The 23,849-nt window shown below is 44.2% G+C and overlaps 1 protein-coding gene across 2 annotated transcripts in view; it reads right to left on the bottom strand.

The window, feature by feature from the left end:
* The window catches only part of ELOVL7 (ELOVL fatty acid elongase 7), a 110,176-nt gene that overhangs the window by 34,798 nt on the left and 51,529 nt on the right, over positions 1–23,849 (bottom strand). The gene's annotated exons all lie outside the window — the stretch shown is intronic.

Below are 23,849 nucleotides of genomic sequence, written 5' to 3' on the forward strand. Positions count from 1 at the left end.
CCCGTAAGGGATGTGGTTTACATGCAGCGCTGGGAGAGCTCTCTCCCAGCGCTGGCGCTCTGACTACACTCACACTTCAAAGCGCTGCCGCGGCAGCGCTTTGACATTTCAAGTGTAGCCATACCCTATGTGTAGAAAAAGTAAAGCTAAGAGAGGAAAGACAACAACAAATTTTATCTCAGTGCTTCCATGGCCTCCCCCCACTAGTGTAGCCAAGCACTCAGAAGAACTGAAGAACTCCAGGATTACTTCTAAATTAAATGGTTTGCAAATAAGAGTCATAATTAAAGCAGGTCAGGACTTTTCGCAGAACAGTTTTTCATCTGAAAAATGCCAATTCATCAAAACCAGAGTGTTTCAGTGTGGTTTCAACAAACTCTAAATGAAATACAGACAGCGCTTTGACAGAAACCTGCATGGTTTCTCACTAGCTTACCTGCTGGGCCACTGGAGACCCCAGGGCTTCCAGCTCCCTGCCACAGAGCCACTGTAATCAATATGGCAGCTAAACACTGCACTGGTGTGAACTTGTGGAAAGAAACTAGATGACTGCCTAATGTCATCCCAAAATGGGCAGCACAGCTGTGATTCTGAGACTAGAGGTCCTGAATATGATTGATCTGTCCAAACAACTAGCCAGTGAAGTAAACATCAGAAACTGACCTTTTCTATTCTCCATCTCTTCCTCCTGTATGAGTTTATCGCACCTGACCCAGAGGCGGATTCATTTTAAAACTAAATTGTGGGTCAACAGTTAACAAGCTCTCTCTTCCCCATCCCCCTTTATCCAAGCAGCACATTTGGTATTATCCAGAGAGTACGGGAAAAATACAGATGGAGAAACACAATGCAAAAAGAGGAAGAAATTTCTCCAAAACTGATATTCCTTTAACTTTTGATTTCCAGGTATTTTTGTCATATTTGCTTTTATTTAGAGCATGTTTAATAATTTTAGAGGATTTTTTTATTTGGTTGCTTATAAGTGAACAGAAGTCCATTAAAAAACCTTCCACCTAAAATGATTAAGTGTTGTGGTAGTAAATAGGTGACTAATTACATCTTTGAGTACATCCAATCAATACAACATCAAGAACTGTTTGTTACTGAGAACACACGGAATCCTTAGTTTCTGTTTACTCATCATTTAGCAGAAGAATGAAAGAGATAGTAAAAACTTGAAGACTACAAGGGTGCTGCATTTCTTACACGCCAAACAGTGAGAGAGATGCAAATCTGGGATATACCTATGGGCAGAGATTACTTATCAGTGATTCCTATGATGAGGTAAAGACTAATGGCTTAATTTTCAAAACTATCTTGCACCCACAAATTTCACTAAATGTCAATGGGATCTCTGAGTACTCAGCACTTCTGAAAATCATGCCATAAATCTTCATAAACTGGTTTGGGGGAAGGTTATGTAATGTGTAAGAACCTCTTCTGTAGCTGCCAAGATATAGGATGAGTAGCAGCTGTAGGGAGAACAAAACAAAACAAAAAATACAATTGCTATAAAAAACAGAGAATTATCTCTTGGGATGGAGGAGGCAGATGCAGAGTCAGAAACAGAAGCCAACACCCACGTGAGAGGAATTATAAGTGACTTTACGTTAAGGCGTTGTCTGCAATGTGGATTTGACCCACTTACAACCATTGGTGGCCAGCAACCACTGCAGCTTCACAGTCTAAATCAAATGTAAACAGGATTTGCACCATACAAACTATGATTTGCACCAATTCAGCTTATGCTGACTTCAAGTTGGGTTAAGCAGCAGCACAAATTAACAGCTTAGTTTGTCTACACTGGGGCCTAGGCCATTGCATCAGTTCAGCTACACTGGTAGCTGGACAGAGACAGCGGAGATCAAGACAAGTTCTTTACAGGATTTTGAGAAAGTGCAACACTAGAAACTTTCTAGCCTACCTAGTGATATTTATTAATGTTAGTCTATGGCATGTTTATGCTCGTCTCTATTTATTTCTAATAAAAAACAATTAAGAAACTGAGCAGGACTCTGCTGAGTTAAACCTGAGTTCACCATTGCTAGACCTTCCTGAACGAACAAAACTCACTTCTCATCTTTAGGAAGATGAAATGTCAATAAGGCATAGTCACTAAAGACCCATTACCCCAGTGCTCAAAGAGTTCTGTGAAGATGCTCGGAGTTGGTTACAGGGAGCACAGAACTGGAACATCAAAAGCTGAAATACAGATCAAAATTGCCTTGACATGACTGGTACATCTAGTCAACCTGAAGCCAAGGGCCCTCAGCCAGTTCTCTACTAAATGCTCTCCCCTAGCCACATTTGACATGCATTATCACTACATCTCACAATCAGATCAAGTTGTGCACAGAGCTGTATGTCTAGTGAATGCACTGTAACTAAAATAGAATCAATTGGAAAAAAACCTAAACAAATGCAGTCTCATGGCTGATGTTATACAGTCACAGAAGTTAAAGTTTAAGTTATATTTCTTCCCAGCTAGAAAATTCAGACTGAGTTCCTGGTTCTATTCAAACATTCCCTGTCCATTATTTTCCCCAGACGCTCACAACTTCCTTGAACAATTCTTTTGGGACTATAATTTTCCATGTTTGGCTTCACTCCAGATGATTTTTTCCATGCCAGTTTGATCAGAAGTAGTTTAATTCTGGGAGTTAAAAAACAAAGATCACGCACTTTGCCCATATGTTCCAATCATAATGATATTCTGAGCACTTCATTTGGATCTTCCAATTTCGCTTGCCTTGTGATCTCATGTACTGAAGTCCATTCAAATGTGAATAAAATCAGTTCAGTAGTTTTAAAGTTACAAATGTTTGAAGTACAGAATTGTGCATGCACATGATTCTTTCTGCAGGAGAAGTGAAGCAGAAGAATGTATTTTCAGGATCAGAATACAGCCAAGCCTACCACGAACTCAGGCATTATACGAAGGTACCATATGTGCTCAAGGGAGAAAGCTTTTGCTTCACAAAACAAAGCTGCAACCTGACTTGAGAGTGTAAAATGTAAAACAATATTACATTTTAAAAAACTGGTTCTCACTATACTAACTCAACCGTAAACCACAATGCCTGCTATCATGGTCAATCAATATGCAGTGGTTAGTTTAAAGCAAAATGCAAAGTAGATGGTGTTGAGGAGGGGAAAAGGGCTTTCTAGAGAACAAAAAGTAGGTGTAATAAAAAGGAAAATATTATATTATATATGCATGCATGACTGTATGCAACTGTTAATGTCCATTAATTTTCTAGGTCTAAATAATCTAAAATGTTCCTGCTAAGAAAAAAAAAGTGTGTTTTTAAAAAAAAAATACGGTTATCTAGAACTAACAGGACAAACTATGCCGTAATAAAAAAAAAAAAAAAAGATATATTTAGTTTAGGTATGAATCAGAGAAAGATATCGGATATTTTCCATTTCATAATACAATCCTCAAGAGCACACAGTTGGAATTTAAATTTTTATGCTCTTGCTAAGCACTTAAATGCCACAAAAAGGACTGTGTCTAGTCTCCACAGTTTAAACAGATCAATTTAGATTGACATAATACAAGGACAAAACTGATAGATCTGGCCACACAGAAACACTGCATTTCCTAGGATATACTGCACTGTTATTTCCCTTCCCCAAGATGGACAAGTACAAATAGCTCAAGAAATTCATCCAAATAAAGTATACCAGGAGATGGATATGTCATGCTATCAGAACATTACAGACAACTGCTATATTTCCAAAACACATATCCTTGATGAGAGGACACACTTAAGTTGCTATTGGGCACTGCAATACAAGTCTATATTGTTGAAATCAAATACATTAAGTAAAAATATCAACGTGCTAGAAACAGAGCCTACTGGGCAAGTGTTTAAGTATGGTTAATCCCATTGTTCCCTAATTTGTTATGACACTGCGATTCCACAACAGATATTTTAAATCCTGAGTGACGCCCTACAACCAAATACTTGTTTTTTTTTAATTGACTCATGTCACTAGAGTCGAGAGTTCAGGACACTAGATTCAAGGAGGACATGAGTTTTTCTGACTATTCAATTACATGCAGTTTAATATTATAATAGTAATATAATCATATATTCTAATCTAATCCAGGGTTTTAAACTATAATTTGAGAATGTGGATTTTTTTGCATGTTCAGATACAGTCTAAGAGTCTAGTGAGATGAATGGGCCGTTTCAAAATGCATAGTTTTGTAATGTTTGGTTGAATCTGATAGTGCTGGAGTTTAAATTGTTTTCCCAAGTTTAAACCATTTTTATGTTTAGTTTTCACAGAAATCATTGCTGAAGAGCCAGACTCTGACATTGAAACAATGTGTATTCATTACCTGAGATTTTATAACATTAACAACAATCAAGGGCCTTATGTACTTCAAGATGCAATTTATTTGATACTACAGCTTAGCAATAAACCATGCAATGTTTCCAAATTGCTGCTGACTCTTTTTTTCCACTCTCAAACCCCATTGTTCTTTCAGGTCATGGTTACTGCCCCTACAGTGTGTAGCCCCAAATACGCAGATCTTCATCCACTATGAATTTATCAAGGATCTTGAATATTTTTTCACTGGCTGTTTGGACTCGGATTGCTTTGCCAAATAAAAGTGTTTTAGTGACTGTACCTTCTTTGACAAATATCAGATAACACAGAAGCTGAACCAGGTTGGCTAGATCTGTGAAATCATCAAGCTGCAGTGCAAAATATTGGCTCTCAACACATTCTACTCATTTTCTGCAAGGTCAACAGTGCTCCTATTTGCAACAGGAATGGTTTTCAGTGCCATAGCTGCTCATTTCCCAGTCATCATTCTACATACTTATTGCCACTGAAATTAGGATCTCATCAAATAGTGAGGGTTTGTTTGCCTTTTGCAATTTGCTTGACCACAACATAAGATGCTTTTAAGGCTTGTCTTTAGACATGACTTATTGCCATTTTTAACTCTTTTTGTTTCTGAAGGAAAAACCATCACAGTTCTCATTTAAAAAGTCCAGGTGTTTGGTTTCTAAATGTCATTGTAGTTTCCCTGGCCTCATACTTCACAAATGACAAGTTTGGCTGTGTATTTTCTGCCATAGTATCAAGACACAAAAATCCACACATAATGGACCTGCCATGTCTGCTAGTGCTGGTGCTGCCACTGGGAACGTTCTTGTCCTTTCGCTCCAGCAGGGGGCTTGTAGCAGAAAACCTTCCTGCTGAATGCTTCCCCCTGCAGGAGGCCTCTCTGCTGAAGGTCCCCTGCAGGAACAGAGGGCACAGAGATCTTCCCAGCCCCAGAAGCAGCATAAGGCTCAGACCCATGAATAAGATGCAGGTGATTTTTAAGCCTAGTTTAATAGCCTCATATTTAGAAAAGAACAGAAACAGGTATATGGATTAATTTTTTTCCCCAGCCACTTGTGGCTCCCCCATGACCCCTTCAGAGCTCCCCAAGGGAGTTTGGGAAGCAGTGGTCTAATCACCAGTGATCAGGTGAGGCAAAGAGGCAAACACTAGAATCTTTCTAATACAGCGGAAGACAAAGAATTTGTCAAGATAATTAAAATAAAGTATCAGGTTTTCACTATCATATACAGCATCTACCTCTTATATACAACTTTTCATCCACAAACCTCAGTGCTTTACAAAGGAGGTCAGTATCCCTATTTTACATGCGGGAAAACTGAGGCACTGAAAAAGTTACTTGCCCAGAGTCACTGAGCAAGTGAACCCAGGTTTCCCAAGTCCCAGTCCAGTTGTCTAACGACTAGGCAACACTGCCTCTCTACATAGGACTGTCTGAACCAAGAATGGCACCATTGCCTTCATCATTTTATTCCAACGTGAAGCTTCTGAGCATGTTAACAGCTATTGCTCTGGTCACTACATCACTGCAAGACAACTTCAGAGGAGGCCTTGGAACCTATTAATCTAAAGCACAAGCCCCTAAATATTAGCCATTGCAAAAAGGAGACTTCTGAACTACGTTAGTGAAAAAACCATCCACCTACTGAAGTATCTAGAAGAATATTTAAAAACAAAAACACAAAAACCACCACCAAAAAACCCACGACTCTCTTTGCCTTGAAAATACTTTTTTCAGTCTCGGGAAACATGAACAAAAGTCTAGGATCAATTCACAATTTGTAATAGATATTTTAACAACTAACTCGCTCTAACATCTTGCTTTTCATCAGTAGATCTCATAGCAGTTCACTGAGGTCCATATCATCATCTCTATTTTTTAAATAGGGACATTGAGGTAGAGAGAGGTGAAGTGACTTGCTCGAGGTCACACAACAGCAAGTGGTAGAGCCAGGAACAGAACCTAGGTCTCTTGAATCCCAGTCCAGTCTATCCATTCAGCTATACAGTACGACTGTCCAATTGCCAGTTTCTTCACTGTCAAATCATGGTAATAGAAACTGTACTGCTTTGCAAAGTATAGAAATTCTTATATTTTGGGATATAAAATATGTAATCTCCATTCCTTCTCATTAAAAAAAGGACTTGTGGCAAAAATTCATCTCTTCTAGCCTGAGTGACTCAGATCCAGAAAGATCTTCCCATTTTCAAGCATCATTATTTGTGCAGCGTGAGCATCTTTTTTTATAGTAGGAGGAAAAGAATCACTCACTCATGCCCGTCACCCCAATCGGGGTATGGGCCGCCAACAACAGATCTCCAGAGTCCTCTATCCTGGGCCATTCGTTCTAACTGGTTCCAGGTATAGCCCATTTTTTTGCTATCAGCCTGAAGGTCACGTCGCCAGGTGTTTCTTGGACGGCCTCTTTTCCGCTTGCCTTGGGGGTTCCACCGCAGTGCCTGTCTGGTGATGTTAGCTGGCTGCTTGCGTAGTGTATGTCCTATCCAACCCCACCTTCTCCTTCTGGTTTCTTCCTCTGCTGGGAGTTGACAGGTCCTCTCCAAGAGGTGGATGTTACTGATGGTGTCTGGCCAGCGGATCTGGAGAATCCTTCTGAGGCAGCTATTTATGAAAGTCTGGATCTTCCTGATGGTTGTTTTGGTTGTCCTCCAGGTTTCAGCTCCATACAGTAGGACTGATTTCACATTGGAGTTGAACAGTCGAATTTTTATTGCCAAAGACAGCTCTCTAGAGCTCCAGATGTTCTTGAGCTGTAAGAAGGCTGCTCTTGCCTTACCAATCCTTACTTTGATGTCTGCGTCTGTGCCACCCTGCTGGTCGATAGACTTTCCCTGCTTGTCTTTAATGGGACTTTCTGGCTTGCTGAACTTTCCAGACAGTCGCTTGGTAGTATCATACAGCTGTTTCATACTACCGCTGTATGCTGCCTGCTCCGCTTCTGCTGCCAGTTCATCCACATACTCTCTCTTGTCCTTCCTGATATTCCTCTTCACTGCTCTGTGGGCTTCAGCATACTCTTTTTGAGCTTTGGCCTTTGCTGCTCTAGTCCTGCTGTTGTTGACTGCTGCCTTCTTCTTCTTTCTGTCTTCTATCTTGATCAGGGTCTCTGCTGTGATCCACTCTTTCTGCTGGTGTTTCTTAATTCCAAGCCCTTCCTGGCATACTGACCTAAGTGTCTCTCTCACTTTCTGCCATCTGTTTAGTACACTGTCTTCCTCTTCCTCGGACCGATCCTGTAATACTGAAAACTTATTCTTCAGCCTCAGTCCAAAATCTTCCTTGGTCTTATGGTCCTTCAGAAGGCTGACGTTGTACTTCACTCTTCTGTCTGACGCGTCTATCCAGTTCTTCTTCAGCTTCAGCTTCAATCTGGCCATCACTAAGTGATGGTCGGACGCCACGTCTGCTCCTCTTCTAACTCTAACGTCCTGCAAGGATCTTCTAAACTTCTTGCTAATGCAGACATGATCGATCTGATTTTCTGTCGTGCCTGCTGGCGATACCCAAGTACTCTTGTGGATCCGCTTATGAGGAAAAATGCTACCTTCTATGACCAGGTTGTTAAGTGCACACAAATCTCTCTCTGTTCTCACTCATCTCTCCCAGAGCGTGGGTCCCCATGACTTGTTCGTAACCTGTGTTGTCAGGTCCAATTTTGGCATTAAAGTCTCCCATAAGGATGATGATGTCTTTGTCTGGGAAAATCTCTAATATTTTCTGGAGTCTGTTGTAAAAATAATCTTTGTCCTCCTCTTTGCTGTCATTAGCTGGAGCATAGCACTGAACAACATTCATCTTAATCCTCTTCATTTTAGTTCTGAAGGATGCTGTGATGATCCTGGGACCATGTGCCTCCCAACCAATCAGTGCTCTCTGTGCCTGCTTGGACAACATGAAGCCTACTCCCTGTGAGTGGGGTGTGTCGTTCTCTTCATGTCCTGAATACAGCAACAACTCTCCTGTCAACAGTCGTCTCTGTCCCGCTTGCGTCCATCTTGTCTCGCTAATGCCAAATAGGGTCAGGTTGTTGCTCCTCATCTCTGCTGCAACCTGCGCCGTCTTTCCTGACTCGTACATGGTCCTCACGTTCCATGTGCCTTTGGTAATCCTCCTGGTTGCAAGAAGGGTAATCGGCTTAGTGGCTTCCTCACGGCTTTTACCACCCCAGCGTCATGCATCTTCGAATTGAAGACCCTTCTTTTTCCAGGGTAAAAGTCTCTGTTGTCTCTATTGTTGGCGTTTCTGTAGCAGGTTGATTTTTTACGAGGTGGAGTTGCTAGCCCCACGCCCAACCCTCCTTCTTTATCCTGACTTGGGACAGGCAGATGGAGGAAAAGAATACTAAAAGGAAAAAAAAAAGAAAGTTTGTTGCAAAGAGCTTACAGGGGCTCCTTCAGGATTCTACATACTTTTAGAAAATGCTGACAATTGCTAGAGCCCATGTCATAATTGGTGTCCTACAGTATATATTTCACTTGCAAATTCAGTGAAATGGGATGTAAGAACTCCCCACATACACCGCTTCCCAGCAGCTGGCAAAGGGGATAGGGAGAAAGAAGACTGAAGTTTTTCCCTCCATCTAGAAAAACAGAGCTTCCCTCCAACTTTCAGGGAGGTAAGTTTGTCTTTACGCACACATAATGTAACTGCAAAGTTATTCAACTACGTATCCTATGAAGACTGCTCTCCTCTGCCATTGACGTGCTAAGGGACTCAAAACCACACAATTTCCCCATGTGAAAAATGGAGATCTTCCCAATCTCTGAGGGTTGTTTTAACTTTTAATTCATTAATTTATCTAATGCTCTGGGCTCTTGGATGAAACCTACTGTTGACTTGCAAGTACATAGTTTTCTGATGCAGAGAAAGTCTCCATAAGGAGGAACCAGGTGCAACAAATGGCAGGAGTCCCATGCAGCCAAAGGTAATTTTCCACTGGACAATTTTAAAGGTAGGTCAAAATTTGGGCCTGAGTTACTTATAGTTGTAAAAATGCAGAAGAAGAACTCACAGGGATAATGTTGAGTTGAGAAGAATCCAAACAACAAACTGGACAAAATTTATTTTCTTATTCACATTTTAGAAAGTGGTGGTGGGTTTTGTTTGAGGTTTTTGTTTGTTTGTTTTTTAAAACCACACCTTGTAAATAAATTCCTCAAATTGTTTGTCGTCTAATTACAGCTCATGAGAAGCGGTGTGAGGTTAGGTTGAGGGATTTCCTCCCAGCCTATAATGATTCTTTGCAAGGCTTTGAAGCATGGTATTGTTGTATCAAGCAGGCAAGGTATTAACAAGCTTCAACAGGACTGTTTTTACAGTGGAAACCCTTTTACCAAGCTGCTGCAGCACACTCTGTAACTCTGGCCTGGTCTACACTACGCGTTTAAACTGAATTTAGCAGCGTTAAACCGATTTAACCCTGCACCCGTCCACATAACGAGGCCCTTTATATCGATATAAAGGGCTCTTTAAACCGATTTCTGTACTCCTCCCCAACGAGGAGCGGTGAAATCGGTATTGCCATGTCGGATTAGGGTTAGTGTGGCTGCAAATCAATGGTATTGGCCTCCGGGCAGTATCCCACAATGCACCATTGTGACCGCTCTGGAAAGTGATCTAAACTTGGATGCACTGGCCAGGTAGACAGGAGAAGCCTCGCGAACTTTTGAATTTCATTTCCTGTTTGTTCACAGTGGAGAGCTCACCAGCACAGGTGACCACGCAGAGCTCATCAGCACAGGTAACAATGCAGTCTCCTGAGAATCAAAAAAGAGCTCCTGCATCTACCGCGTGGGAGGTACTGGATCTGATCGCTATATGGGGAGAGGATTCCATGCTAACAGAACTCCATTCCAAAAGATGAAATGAAAAAACATTTGAAAAAATTTCAAAGGCCATGATGCAGAGAGGCCACACCAGGGACTCAGTACAGTGCCATGTGAAAGTTAAGGAGCTCAGACAAGCCTACCAGAAAACCAAAGCAGCAAATGAAAAGTCTGGAGCAGGGCCAAAAACATGCTGCTTCTATGCTGAGCTGCACGCAATTCTAGGGGGCCCGCCATCACTACCACACCCCTATCCGTGGATTCTGAGGTAGGGGTGGTAATTGCAGCCATGGCTGAGGATTCTGCGGATGGGGAAGATGAGGAGGACGAGCTTGCAGAGAGCACACAGCACTCCGTTCTCCCCAACAGCCAGAAGCTTTTTCTCACCCTGACAGAATTACCCTCCCAAGCAACTATCCCAGACAATGAAGCCATGGAAGGGACCTCTGGTGAGTGTACCTTGTAAATATAAGACATGGTTTAAAAGCAAGCGTTTTTTAATGATTAATTTTCCCTGAGGACTTGGGATGCATTCGCAGCCAGTACAGTTACTCTAAAAGTCTGTTAACATGTCTGGGGATGGAGCAGAAATCCTCCAGGGACATCTCCATGAAGCTCTCCTGGAAGTACTCCAAAAGCCTTTGCAGAAGGTTTCTGGGCAGCGTCCATGGTAGGACACTTGACCACGCCATGCATGTAGCAACTAATCTAGTATCATTGCATGACAAAGCTAGCTGCGTATGGTCCCGGTGATTGCTGGCATTCAAGCAACATCCATTCTTTATCTCGCTGTGTTATCCTCAGGAGAGTGATATCATTCATGGTAACCTGGTTGAAATTCAGGAATTTAAGAAAGGGGACAGAGATGGCCATTCGTACTGGGCTGTTTGCCTGTGGCTTAAAAGAAATCCTTCCCTGCAGGTAGCCAAGTGCGGGGAAGGGGAGGGGTGCAATTGGCGCCGAGCTTTTCCGCGTTTGGCTAGCAGGGATCTTTCCTGCTACCAGCCACGCAGTTGCGGGGAGGGTGGGTGTTTAGCAGTGATCTTCTATGATACCAGCCATGGGGTGGTTTCTGCTGCTGCACGTTAACAGGAAAGAAGCAGCACTCAACGGGCTTTGCTTGCTATTTGGGAAAGGAGGGCGCTGAATAGATGAAGGCTGCAGAAGACGAAAGACAATGGCTTACCATGGCCGCATGCAAGCCAGATTCTGCTGCCTGGACCTGCATCTGTGATCTCCAACACCAAAGCCGCAGGCACTCAATATTAAGATGCAAAATGCGACTTTGTAGTGAAAACACATGTGCTATGTAAGGTGAATAGTGTTGTTCATCGTGAAAGAGTATGACCATTGTTCTCTAAAATGTATCTTTTTAAATACTTCTCTCCCTTTTTTCCCTCCCTCATGCAGCTGCAAATTTTTCTAGCCTCCCTACTCCGTCCCGAAGGCTATCTCAGATAAGGCGGAGGAAAGAAAAGACGCGAGAAGAAATGCTCTTGGAAATCATGGAAGTGACCCGCAATGAAAGAGCTCATCTGAATGAAGGAAGGACGTGGTATCAAAGTACAGGAAAGATGACAGTGACCGTGAGGACAGGAGGGACGAACGTGAGGACAGGAGGGACACTCAAGATGAGAGGCGGCGGCAGGAAGATCAGCAGTGGTGGGATGCAACTCTGGGGTTGCTGCGTGATCAAACTGACATGCTCCGGCGTATGGTGGAGCTTCAGGAACGGCAGTAGGATCACAGAGTGCCGCTGCAGCCCCTGTGTAACCACCCTCCCCACTCACCATGTTCCTTAGCCTCCTCACCCACCAGACAAGTAAGAACTCCTGGGGGTAGGCTCCGTGCACCTGCTCACTCCATCCCAGTGGACAGCCCAACCAAAAGGCTCTCATTATTATGAAATTTTTTTAATGGCCTTTTCCTTCCCTACTATTCTCCTCCCAAACCCCACCCGGGCTACCTTGTCAGTTCTCTCCCTCTTTTTATAACTAAGTAATAAATACATGATTTTTAAACGAGAGTGATTTTATTTCCTTAGAAAGCAAGTTGTGATTGAAGGGGGGGGGGGTGCTTACAGGGAATGAGTCAATCAAGGGGGGGGAGTTTCATCAAGGAGAAACACAGTCACACAGTACCCTGGCCAGTGATGAAATTGTTTTTCAAAGCTTCTCTAATGCGCACCACTTCCTGGTGTGCTCTTCTAATTGCCCTGATGTCTAGCTGTGCACAATCAGCAGCCAGGTGATTTGCCTCAGCCTCCCAACCCACCATAAAGGTCTCCCCCTTACTCTCACAGAGATTGTGGAGCACACAGCAAGCAGCAATAACAATGGGGACATTGGTTTGGCTGAGGTCTGAGCGAGTCAGTAATGTGCGCCAGCGTGCCTTTAAACGGTCAAATGCACATTCTACCACCATTCTGCACTTACTCAGCCTGTAGCTGAACAGCTCCTGACTACTGTCCAAGCTGCCTGTGTATGGCTTCATGAACCATGGCATCAAGGGGTAAGCTGGGTCCCCCAGGATAACGACAGGCATTTCAACATCCCCAACTGTTAATTTCTGGTCTGGAAAGCAATTCCCTTGCTGCAGCTGTTTAAACAGAGTAGCGTTCCTGAAGACGCGAGCGTCATGAACCCTTCCCGGCCATCCCACGTGGATGTTGGTGAAACGTCCCTTGTGATCCACCAGTGCTTGCAGCACCATGGAAAAGTACCCCTTGCGGTTTATGTAGTGGGTGCCCTGGTGCTCCGGTGCCAAGATATGGATATGGGTTCCATCTATCACCCCACCACAGTTAGGGAATCCCATTGCAGCAAAGCCATCCACTATGACCTGCACATTTCCGAGAGTCACAACCTTTCGTAGCAGCAGCTTAGTGATTGCTTTGGCTACTTGCATCACAGCAGCCTCCACAGTAGATTTGCCCACTCCAAATTGATTCCTGACTGACTGGTAGCTGACTGGCATTGCAAGCTTCCAGAGGGCTATCGCCACTCGCTTCTCAACTGTGAGGGTTGCTCTCATCTTTGCATTCTGGCGCTTTAGGACAGGGGAAAGCAAGTCACAAAGTTCCATGAAAGCGCCCTTACGCATGCGAAAGTTTCGCAACCACTGCGAATCGTCCCACGCCTGCAACATTATGCGGTCCCACCAGTCTGTGCTTGTTTCCCGGGCCCAAAATTGGCGTTCAATGGCTAGAAACTGCCCCATTACCAGCACGATCTCCAAAGCGCAGGGGCCCACGGTTTGAGAGAATTCTGTGTCCATGTCCTCATCACTCTCGTCACCGCGCTGCCGTAGCCACCGCCTCCTTGCCCTACTTTGCAGGTCCCGGTTCAGCATTGACTGCACGAGAATGCGCGACGTCTTTAAAATGTCCATGATTGCTGTCTTGAGCTCAGCAGGGTCCATGCTTGCTGTGCTATGGCGTTTGCACAGTTCACCCAGGAAAAAAGGAGCGAAACACTTGGCTGCTGCTGCTTTCACGGAGGGAGGGGTGAGGCTGTACCCAGAAGCACCATCGACAATGTTTTTTGCCCCATCAGGTACTGGGATCTCAACCCAGAATTCCAATGGGCGGGGGAGACTGCGAGAACTATGGGATAACTACCCACAGTGCAACGCTCTGGAAATCGATGCTAGCCTCAGTACATGGACACACATCACCGAATTAATGTGCTTAGTGTGCGTGCACTTGACTTTATGTAATCTGTTGTTTTTAAAAACCAGTTTCTGTAAAATCGGAATAATCCCGTAGTGTGGACATACCCTCACTCCGTCTCCTCAACTCTTCCCCCCTCTTTCCTGTTTCCTGTCCTTTCAGACTCCCAACAGCCAGTGCTCCCAGTTCTAACAATTACAAGCACATCTAAAACACCACAGATATGGAAAGTTCCTACAACTTGTACATTTCAATTTTTCAGAGTTTCTTTTTAAATGACTGCTACAATTAAGAACATGTCAAAGGACTGGATTTATAATACACCAAAAATATACATTAAGTGATTTCCAAGATTCTCCTACCAGTAATTTTATTATGTCTCAAAGGAAAAAAGTGTAATAAAATTTAAACGTAAGCAGACTTCTTTTTAACTACCTAGTTTTATATGGAATAAAAGGCTCTGTCTTGTTGGTACATTAATATAAATTTAAGTGACCTAAGGCATTAATTTCAGCAGAAGCAGGCTGAAAATACAATTTTTGGCCTTAATAAAATAAAAATCCGTTTATTAAATTCACACGGGATCCAGCTCCAATGTAATATCTCAAACCAACCAATATTCCTTATAAACATGGTAAAAATCAAGGTACAGAACGTAACTTTAGCAATGTATTTTCAATCATTAATAGCTCCACAAGAGAATCTAAAGCAGCTTTATACCAATACTCAGAATATTTGCATAGAAGAGAACAACATGCAGTCTTTTCAATCCTTAAGGCAGAATCATCCAATGATTAGAGTAAAGTGCACTTTAAAAGGAGTTCAACTTGAAAAATATTTTCAGCTTTCAATTTTCAATATTCACCTTAAAAAATACACTATCATTGTTCCCACATAATTACCAATGACCTATTCACAGCACCCTCAGGTTGGAACAAATACATGTCAGACAGCATAAAAACTAGCAGGTCTTAACTGTAACCCCATATTTTGATGTTTGAGCTAACACCTTTCCAATAGGCAAAGCTTGTTTAAGAAAAGAAAACAGGAAAAATGGCTGAAAATAGGTGATAGCTGACTAAGAGCTGTGTGAAGTGTATAAATGCACATTAGAGGGTTGAAAATGTATTTCAAATTTTAACTAAAAGCAGGGATAAGTTTTCCCACAAACTTTTTCATGAAAAATATCCCTCCCCGCCTCTCCCAACCAGCGCCAATGGTAATATTTCAAGATGTTTTTTAAATTGGGTGTCCTGTATTCCTAACAGTTACAAGTCACAAAGCATCAATTCTGGCCACTTATAAACACTTCCAGTTTTTCATTCTCTAAGTGACAAGACAAAAATAAATAAAATAAAATCTAAATATTCACTTACATGAAGACTAATTCTTGGAGAGAAAAAAATATGAACACAAGCAAATGGAGGGCTACAATATGGAATATATCCAGGCCAAAAAAGAACACATTAAAATACTAAATCAAATTAATCTGGCATTAGTTTAAGACATTTTTGAATTTTCACTTTATAATCCAAGTCATTGCCAAGTCAACAACAAATCAATCCTTGGTGTTTCAGACCTTGCAATGGGGATTGCTTGTTCCTTTCTTCTGTTAGAAGACAAGAGTAACAGGGAGGGAATTCTTCAATGTAGCTGTGTTCTTGTCTTGGAGATATTCATAGGAGTAGAGTAAACAGTAATGGTAAAAGTAGTTGTCATGGTATAATCCTCACTCTGAACTTTAGCGTCCAAAAGATGGGGTACCAGCATGAATTCCTCTAAGCTCAATTACCAGCTTAGAACCTGTAGCACTGCCACCAACCAGGAATTCCAGTGCCTGGTACACTCTGGTTCCCCCAAAACCTTGCCCGGGGACCCCCAAGACCCAGACCCTCTGGATCTCAACACAAGGAAAGTAAACCCTTTCCCCCACCGTTGCCTCTCCCAGGCTTCCCCTCCCTGGGTTACCCTGGAAGATCACTATGTGATTCAAACTCCTTGAATCACAAAACAAAGAGGACAATTCACCTTCCTCCCTCCTTCTCTTTCTCCCTCCCAGACTCTTCCCGAGAGAAAGTAATCCTGGCACAGAGAGAAATCAGCCTCTCTCTCCCTCTTCCCTCCTTTCTTCCCACCAATTCCCTGGTGAATCCAGACCCAGTCCCCTGGGGTCTCACCAGAATAAAAAAACAATTAGGTTCTTAAACAAGAAAAGCTTTTAATTAAAGAAAGAAAAAACAATAAAAATTATCTTTGTAAATTTTTTTTAAAATGGTATAGGTACAGGGTCTTTTAGCTATAGACACTGGGAACACCCTCCCAGCCTAAGTATACAAGTACAAATTAAAATCCTTCAGCAAAAATACAAATTTGAACTCCTTTCAGCCAAACGCACATTTGAACTCCTTCCAACCAAATGCACATTTGCAAATAAAGAAAACAACCATAAGCCTAACTCGCTTTATCTACCTAGTACTCACTAGTCTGAACTTATAAGAGCCTGTATTGGAGAGACTGGAGAGAAACCTGGTTGCACGTCTGGTCACTCTGAGCCCCCAGAGTGAACAACCACCAAAACTAACAGCACAGCACAAAAACTTCCCTCCCTCAAGATCTGAAAGTATCCTGTTCTCTGATTGGTCCTCTGGTCAGGTGACAGCCAGGCTTACTGAACTTGTTAACCGTTTACAGTTAGAGAGATATAAAGTACTTCTGTGCTATTAACTTTTCTTATCTGTTTATGACACGCCCCCCAAATCGCTGACAGTGTGGAAGTACACTGGCAGTGATTTCTCCCTAGAACTTTAAAATAAACAGATTAATAAACACATGCATCCTTACATATGCCACTAATTAAGTAAAACTACAAGATTTTTCACACTGCAAGGACAATTTTTAACCAGTTGATTCTGGGAAACTTTCACGAGAGAGTGCATCAGCTACTTTGTTTGAAGCTTCTGAAATGTGTTGAACTTCAAAATCAAAATCTTGGAGAGCTAGACTCCATCGAAGCAGTTTTTTGTTGTTTCCCTTGGCAGTATGAAGCCATTTTAGAGCAGCATGGTCAGTCTGTAGCTGGAACCGCCGTTCCCAAACGTAGGGACGCAGTTTTTCCAGGGTGTACACAATGGCATAGCACTCCTTTTCACTGACTGACCAGTGACTTTCCCTCTCAGACAGTTTTTTGCTGAGGAATACAACAGGATGGAAGTTGTGATCCGGTCCTTTCTGCATGAGAACTGCTCCCACACCACGCTCAGATGCGTCAGTGGTCACCAGGAATGGTCTGTCAAAGTCCGGGGCCCTTAGCACAGGGTCAGACATGAGCGTCGCCTTAAGCTGGGTAAAGGCCTTCTGACACTCATCAGTCCACTTAACTGCATTCGGCTGGGTCTTTTTGGTCAGGTCGGTCAGCGGAGCAGTGATTTGGCTGTAGTGTGGTACAAATCGCCTGTAATACCCAGCCAAGCCTAAGAAGGATTGGACCTGTTTTTTGGACTTTGGGACAGGCCACTTTTGGATAGCCTCCACCTTGGCCTGTAGGGGGTTTATGGTTCCTCGACCCACCTGTTGTCCCAGGTAAGTCACCCTGTTTTGGCCTATTTGACATTTTTTGGCCTTAACAGTTAGTCCTGCCTGCCTGATGCGTTCAAAGACCTTTTCCAGGTGTTCTAGGTGTTCGGGCCATGATTCCGAAAAAATGGCCACATCATCGAGGCAGGCAACGGCATATTCTCCCAGTCCTGCTAGTAGACCATCTACCAGCCTTTGGAAGGTGGTGGGTGCATTTCGCAGCCCGAAAGGAAGCACATTAAATTTATACACCCCTGCATGGGTGATGAATACTGACTTCTCTTTGGCAGGTTCATCTAACGGTACTTGCCAGTACCCCTTGGTCAAGTCTATTGTGGATATGAATTGGGCACGTCCTAACTTTTCCAATAGCTTATCGGTGCGTGGCATTGGATAGTTGTCTGGACGAGTTACCGCATTTAGCTTACGGTAGTCCAGGCAAAAGCGTATTTCCCCATCTGGTTTGGGTACCAGAACCACTGGAGGTGCCCATGCACTGGTAGATGAGCGGATTATCCCTATCTGTAGCATGTTTCGGATCTCCCGTTCTATAGCAGCTTGGGCATGAGGAGACACTCGGTAGGGTGGGGTTCTAACTGGGTGAGCATTACCTGTGTCAATGGAGTGGTATGCCCGCTCAGACCGTCCTGGGGTGGCTGAGAACAATGGGGCAAAGCTAGTGCACAGCTCCTTGATCTGTTGCCGTTGCAGACATTCCAGGGTTGTGGAGAGGTTCACCTCTTCCACACCACCGTCACTTTTCCCCTCATAGTAGACACCGTCAGGCCACTCAGCGTCATCTCCTTCCTGGGCTGTAAAGTGACAAACCTGCAAGTCTCTGTAATAAAAGGGCTTGAGAGAATTAACGTGGTACACTCTGGGCTTTAGGGAGGAGTTGGGAAATGCTATGAGGTGTTAACAGCTCCCAGGCACTCTTGGACCGTGAATGGCCCTTCCCATGACGCTTCCATTTTATGGACCTGTTGCGCCTTCAAGACCATAACCTGGTCTCCTACCTTGAAGGAACGCTCTCTGGTATGTCTATCATACCAGGCCTTTTGCTCTTTTTGAGCATCCTTTAGGTTTTCTTTAGCAAGGGCTAAAGAGTGTCGGAGGGTCTTTTGTAGGTTGCTTACAAAATCCAGAATGTTATTTCCTGGAGAGGGTGTAAACCCCTCCCATTGCTGTTTCACCGACTGTAATGGCCCTTTAACCTCGTGGCCATACACAAGCTCAAATAGTGAGAACCCTAAACTGGGATGTGGTTCAGCCCTGTAAGCAAAGAGCAACTGCTGCAACACTAGGTCCCAGTCATTGGAGTGTTCATTCACGAATTTACGTATCATGGCCCCCAAAGTTCCATTAAACCTTTCCACTAGGCCATTGGTTTGATGGTGGTACGGAGTGCCAACTAAGTGATTCACCCCATGAGTCTCCCACAGTTCTTTCATGGTCCCCGCCAGGAAATTAGTTCCTGAATCCGTAAGGATGTCGGAGGGCCAACCTACCCTGGCAAAAATGTCTGTTAGGGCCTGGCACACAGTTTTAGCCTTGGTGTTGCCTAGAGCTACTGCTTCCGGCCATCGGGTAGCAAAATCCACGAAAGTCAGTATGTACTGCTTTCCTCTGGGGGTCCTTTTTGGGAAAGGACCCAGAATATCCACAGCTACTCGCTGAAATGGGACCTCTATTATGGGGAGTGGCTGGAGAGGGGCCTTGACCTGGTCTTGGGGCTTTCCCACTCTTTGGCACACCTCACAAGACCGGACATACTTGGCAACATCCTTGCCCATCCCCTCCCAGTGGAAGGACTTCCCCAACCTGTCTTTGGTTCTGTTCACTCCAGCATTGGCCACTGGGATGATCATGGGCTAAGCTTAAGAGCTTCCCCCGGTATTTAGTTGGAACCACCAACTGTTTTTGTGGATGCCAGTCTTCCCGGTGTCCACCAGAAAGAGTCTCCTTATATAAAAGCCCTTGTTCTATAACAAACCGGGATCGGTTAGAAGAGCTGAGAGGTGGTGGGGTGCTCCGTGCCGCCGCCCAAGCTTTCTGAAGGCTGTCATCTGCTTCCTGCTCAGCCTGGAACTGTTTCCTGGAGGTTGGAGACACCAGTTCCTCCTTAGACTGTGGACTTCGGTTTGGTCCTTTGGGAAGCGATGTAGGTGATGGAGTTGTTTTTGTGGCTGGTGAACCGCTCTCCGCTGGTGCACCAGGTGGTATTTCAGGCTCTGGCTGAGCCTCTTGGGTCTGGTTGTTTGCTGTTTCTGCCAGTTCAGGCTCACTGGCGCCCTCTGGCGTTGGGGTTGAAGATGCGTTTGCAAGCGCTGGCATCAGTGCTGGCAATGGTTCTGGTGTTGGTTGCGTTTCCAGGTCCGGGTCTGGGACTGGAAGTACTGTGGCTGTTGCAGTCGTTGGCAGGGGATCCGGGTCCACTACCTCTGTCTGGGTCTCTGCTAACAGACGGGGCCCCTGTGGATGGCTCAGGAACAGGGATGGGTCTGGAAGCTTGCCTGGCTTGGCTGCATGTAACCATTCCCACTCTCTTGGCCCACTTTACGTGGTTGGCCAAGTCTTCCCCCAGTAGCATGGGGATGGAATAATTGTCATAGACTGCAAAAGTCCACATTCCTGACCAGCCTTTGTACTGGACAGGCAGTTCAGCTGTAGGCAAGTCTACAGCTTGTGACATGAAGGGGTAAATTGTTACTTGGACCTTTGGATTGATGAATTTGGGGTCCACCAAGGACTGGTGGATAGCTGACACTTGTGCCCCCGTGTCTCTCCACACGATAACCTTCTTTCCGCACACTCTCAACATTTCCCTTCACTCCGAGGGTATTTGAGAGGCATCTGGGTCTGGGGATCTTTGGTGTGATGGTGGTGTAACGAACTGCACTCGGTTGGGGTTCTTGGGGCAGTTGGCCTTTATATGTCCCAGTTCATTACACTTGAAGCATCGCCCAGCTGACTGGTCACTGGGTCAAGGTGGGTTACTGGAGATTGGTGAGGTGAGAGAATAGGGCGTCGGCGGCTTTCCTTGGGTTGCAGGTGGGGTCCTGGGTTGCCCTCGGTGATAGGGTTTATTGTCGGTGTGCCCCCGGGGTAGTCGCTCCCCTTGATAGTAGCTCTTTTCTTTTCTGCCACTTCCATCCATTTGGCTCCAATCTCCCCCGCCTCAGTTACCGTTTTGGGCTTCCCATCTAGGATGTACCTTTCTATTTCTTCAGGAACACTATCTAAGAACTGCTCCATTTGTATCAGGAGGTGCAGCTCGTCCAGATTGTTAACCTTTGTTCCTGATATCCAGGCTTCATAATTCTTTGCAATGTGGTAGGCGTGTCGGGGGAATGACACATCTGGTTTCCATTTTAGGGCTCTGAACCACCGACGGGCATGTTCAGGTGTTATCCCCATTCTGTATCTGGCCTTGGTTTGAAAAAGTTTATAGTCATTCATTTTCTCCTTAGGCATTTCAGCCGCCACCTCTGCTAAGGGTCCACTGAGCAGTGACCTCAATTCTACCATGTACTGGTCTTCAGAGATGCTGTACCCAAGGCAGGCTCTTTCAAAATTTTCTAAGAAGGCCTCAGTGTCATCACCTGCCTTGTAGGTGGGAAATTTCTTGTGCTGCGGAACAATTATTGGCAAAGGGCTGTTAGGATTGGCTGGGTTCTGTTGCTTAGCCTTTTCTAATTCCAGGGCCTGCTTGTAGGTCTCCCTCTGGAGTTCCAGCTGTCTTTGGTGGTCTGCATCTTTGGCTGCTTGCTCTCTTCCGTGGGCTGCCTCTCTCTCTCTCTCTTAGCTCCATCTCTTTTTGTTTTATTTCTAGTTCTTGTATTTTTTTTCCATATCTCGCTTGTGCTCTGCCTCCAGTCTCGCTGGCTCCTGTTTCAGGGCATCCTTGGTAGTCATGGTTCCTGCTTTCTTGTGTTGGGGTGCCCTCTGCTGGTTTAATGTCTGAATAACTGTTCGTCTGCTGCCTGCTCTGTTTTTTTTTTTTAACTCCTTCTACCTAGCTATTCCCGACAGAGTTAGAAAGAAAAAAAAACCATTCATTTGCAAATGTGTTTTGCTGATGTATGGTGACTCACAACTGGAATCCCTTTGTTTAACAAAGATCCTTGTTAAACCCTAATGCCTTTGCCTTCAGAGTACTCAGAAGGGAGAGACCAAAAAAACTGCAGACCTTTGCTTTTAAAACAATCTCCTCTAGCCTGCTTTACCCACAGCTAGCAGGGAAAGAGAAAGAACAAATCCTACTGGCTTTTGCTTCTAACCCCAAACCTCACAGTATGCCTGCAGATAGCTAGCAGGGAGAGAAATAAAAACCTCACTGGCTTTTGGATTCTATCTATCTATCTATCCATCCCACCACTACCACCATGTCATGGTATAATCCTCACTCTGAACCTTAGCATCCAAAAGATGGGGTACCAGCATGAATTCCTCTAAGCTCAATTACCAGCTTAGAACCTGTAGCGCTGCCACCAACCAGGAATTCCAGTGCCTGGTACACTCTGGTCCCCCCAAAACCTTGCCCGGGGACCCCCAAGACCCAGACCCTCTGGATCTCAACACAAGGAAAGTAAACCCTTTCCCCCACCGCTGCCTCTCCCAGGCTTCCCCTCCCTGGGTTACCCTGGAAGATCACTGTGTGATTCAAACTCCTTGAATCACAAAACAGAGAGGACAATTCACCTTCCTCCCTCCTTTTCTTTCCCCCTCCCAGACTCTTCCCGAGAGAAAGTAATCCTGGCACAGAGAGAAATCAGCCTCTCTCTCCCTCTTCCCTCCTTTCTCCCCACCAATTCCCTGGTGAATCCAGACCCAGTCCCCTAGGGTCTCACCAGAATAAAAAAACAATTAGGTTCTTAAACAAGAAAAGCTTTTAATTAAAGAAAGAAAAAACAGTAAAAATTATCTTTGTAAATTTTTTAAAAAATGGAATAGGTACAGGGTCTTTCAGCTATAGACACTGGGAACACCCTCCCAGCCTAAGTATACAAGTACAAATTAAAATCCTTTCAGCCAAACGCACATTTGAACTCCTTCCAACCAAATACACATTTGCAAATAAAGAAAACAACCATAAGCCTAACTCGCTTTATCTACCTAGTACTCACTAGTCTGAACTTATAAGAGCCTGTATTGGAGAGATTGGAGAGAAACCTGGTTGCACGTCTGGTCACTCTGAGCCCCCAGAGTGAACAACCACCAAAACTAACAGCACAGCACAAAAACTTCCCTCCCTCAAGATTCCTGTTCTCTGATTGGTCCTCTGGTCAGGTGACAGCCAGGCTTACTGAACTTGTTAACCCTTTACAGTTAGAGAGATATAAAGTACTTCTGTGCTATTAACTTTTCTTATCTGTTTATGACAGTAGTATTTTCTTAAGTCCCGGTCCTGCAAAGACTCACATATATACTTAATTGTATGCACTGTGAGTAGCCCTATTCACTTCAATGCAGGTGTTAAGCCTATACATAAACCTTTCAAGATTATAACCTCACTCAACACATCTATTCTCTGATTTTTCAGAATCATTTATTTTCTAGTACTGCTAGAGATCCCTATCAGGGATCAAGGTCTCATTTTATTAGATAGTGTACACACACAAGAAAAATTGGGGCAGGCACTAATACACACCTATAAAACAAATGGACAAAACATAAGAGGTAAGAGGAGGACAAAGTAGCAGTCATATTACATGAGCTGCATGACCACTGTCAAGTGATTTGCAGACATAGCAAACTTGAGTGTAAAAATCAGTGTAAAAAATCTATAGAGCCACTACCAAAGAGCTCCTCTCAAGTGCAGAGGGGCCAGACCAGGCGGGCGGGATGAGGGAGGACTACAGGGCCATGTCCCCATTAATTTCTTCCTGCCTTAAGGGTTAGCAAGAGGGTGAGGCAGAGAGGAGTAAGCAGTGGGCAGCGCCCTGGGGGGAAAAACAGAACGAGGGTGTGGGGGACCACGATTCAGGCACCGGTGGGCCCACCCCACTTCTCAGGAGCTTCCAGCACTCCTGACAAGTTGAGGGAAAGTTAAACTAATGTGCAGTAATGGTAGCATTGCTGCCACAGAGGAGACAGGGTTTTTTTCCTGTTTGGTTGGCGGGGGGGAGGGGGGGGGAGGTTGTTTTTTTTTTTTTAATTAAAAGGTACATTTTTACTGCTTTGTACTTTTGTTAACTGCATTAGCTCTGCATAGTCTTGATTCCACTCCTTCTTGTGAATCATCAGAACAGTTCACCAAGTTCCATTCACTGACACCTGAGTTTGAACAGTTATCGTAATGAGAACCATAGGGTTGCAAAGTTGGGACCAAGGGATTAATTGGCCTGGATAACCTTTATTATGAGTAATAGTATATGAAGAGAGACCC

Source organism: Gopherus flavomarginatus, chromosome 3, assembly GCF_025201925.1.
Source record: "Gopherus flavomarginatus isolate rGopFla2 chromosome 3, rGopFla2.mat.asm, whole genome shotgun sequence".
Taxonomy (NCBI): domain Eukaryota; kingdom Metazoa; phylum Chordata; order Testudines; family Testudinidae; genus Gopherus; species Gopherus flavomarginatus.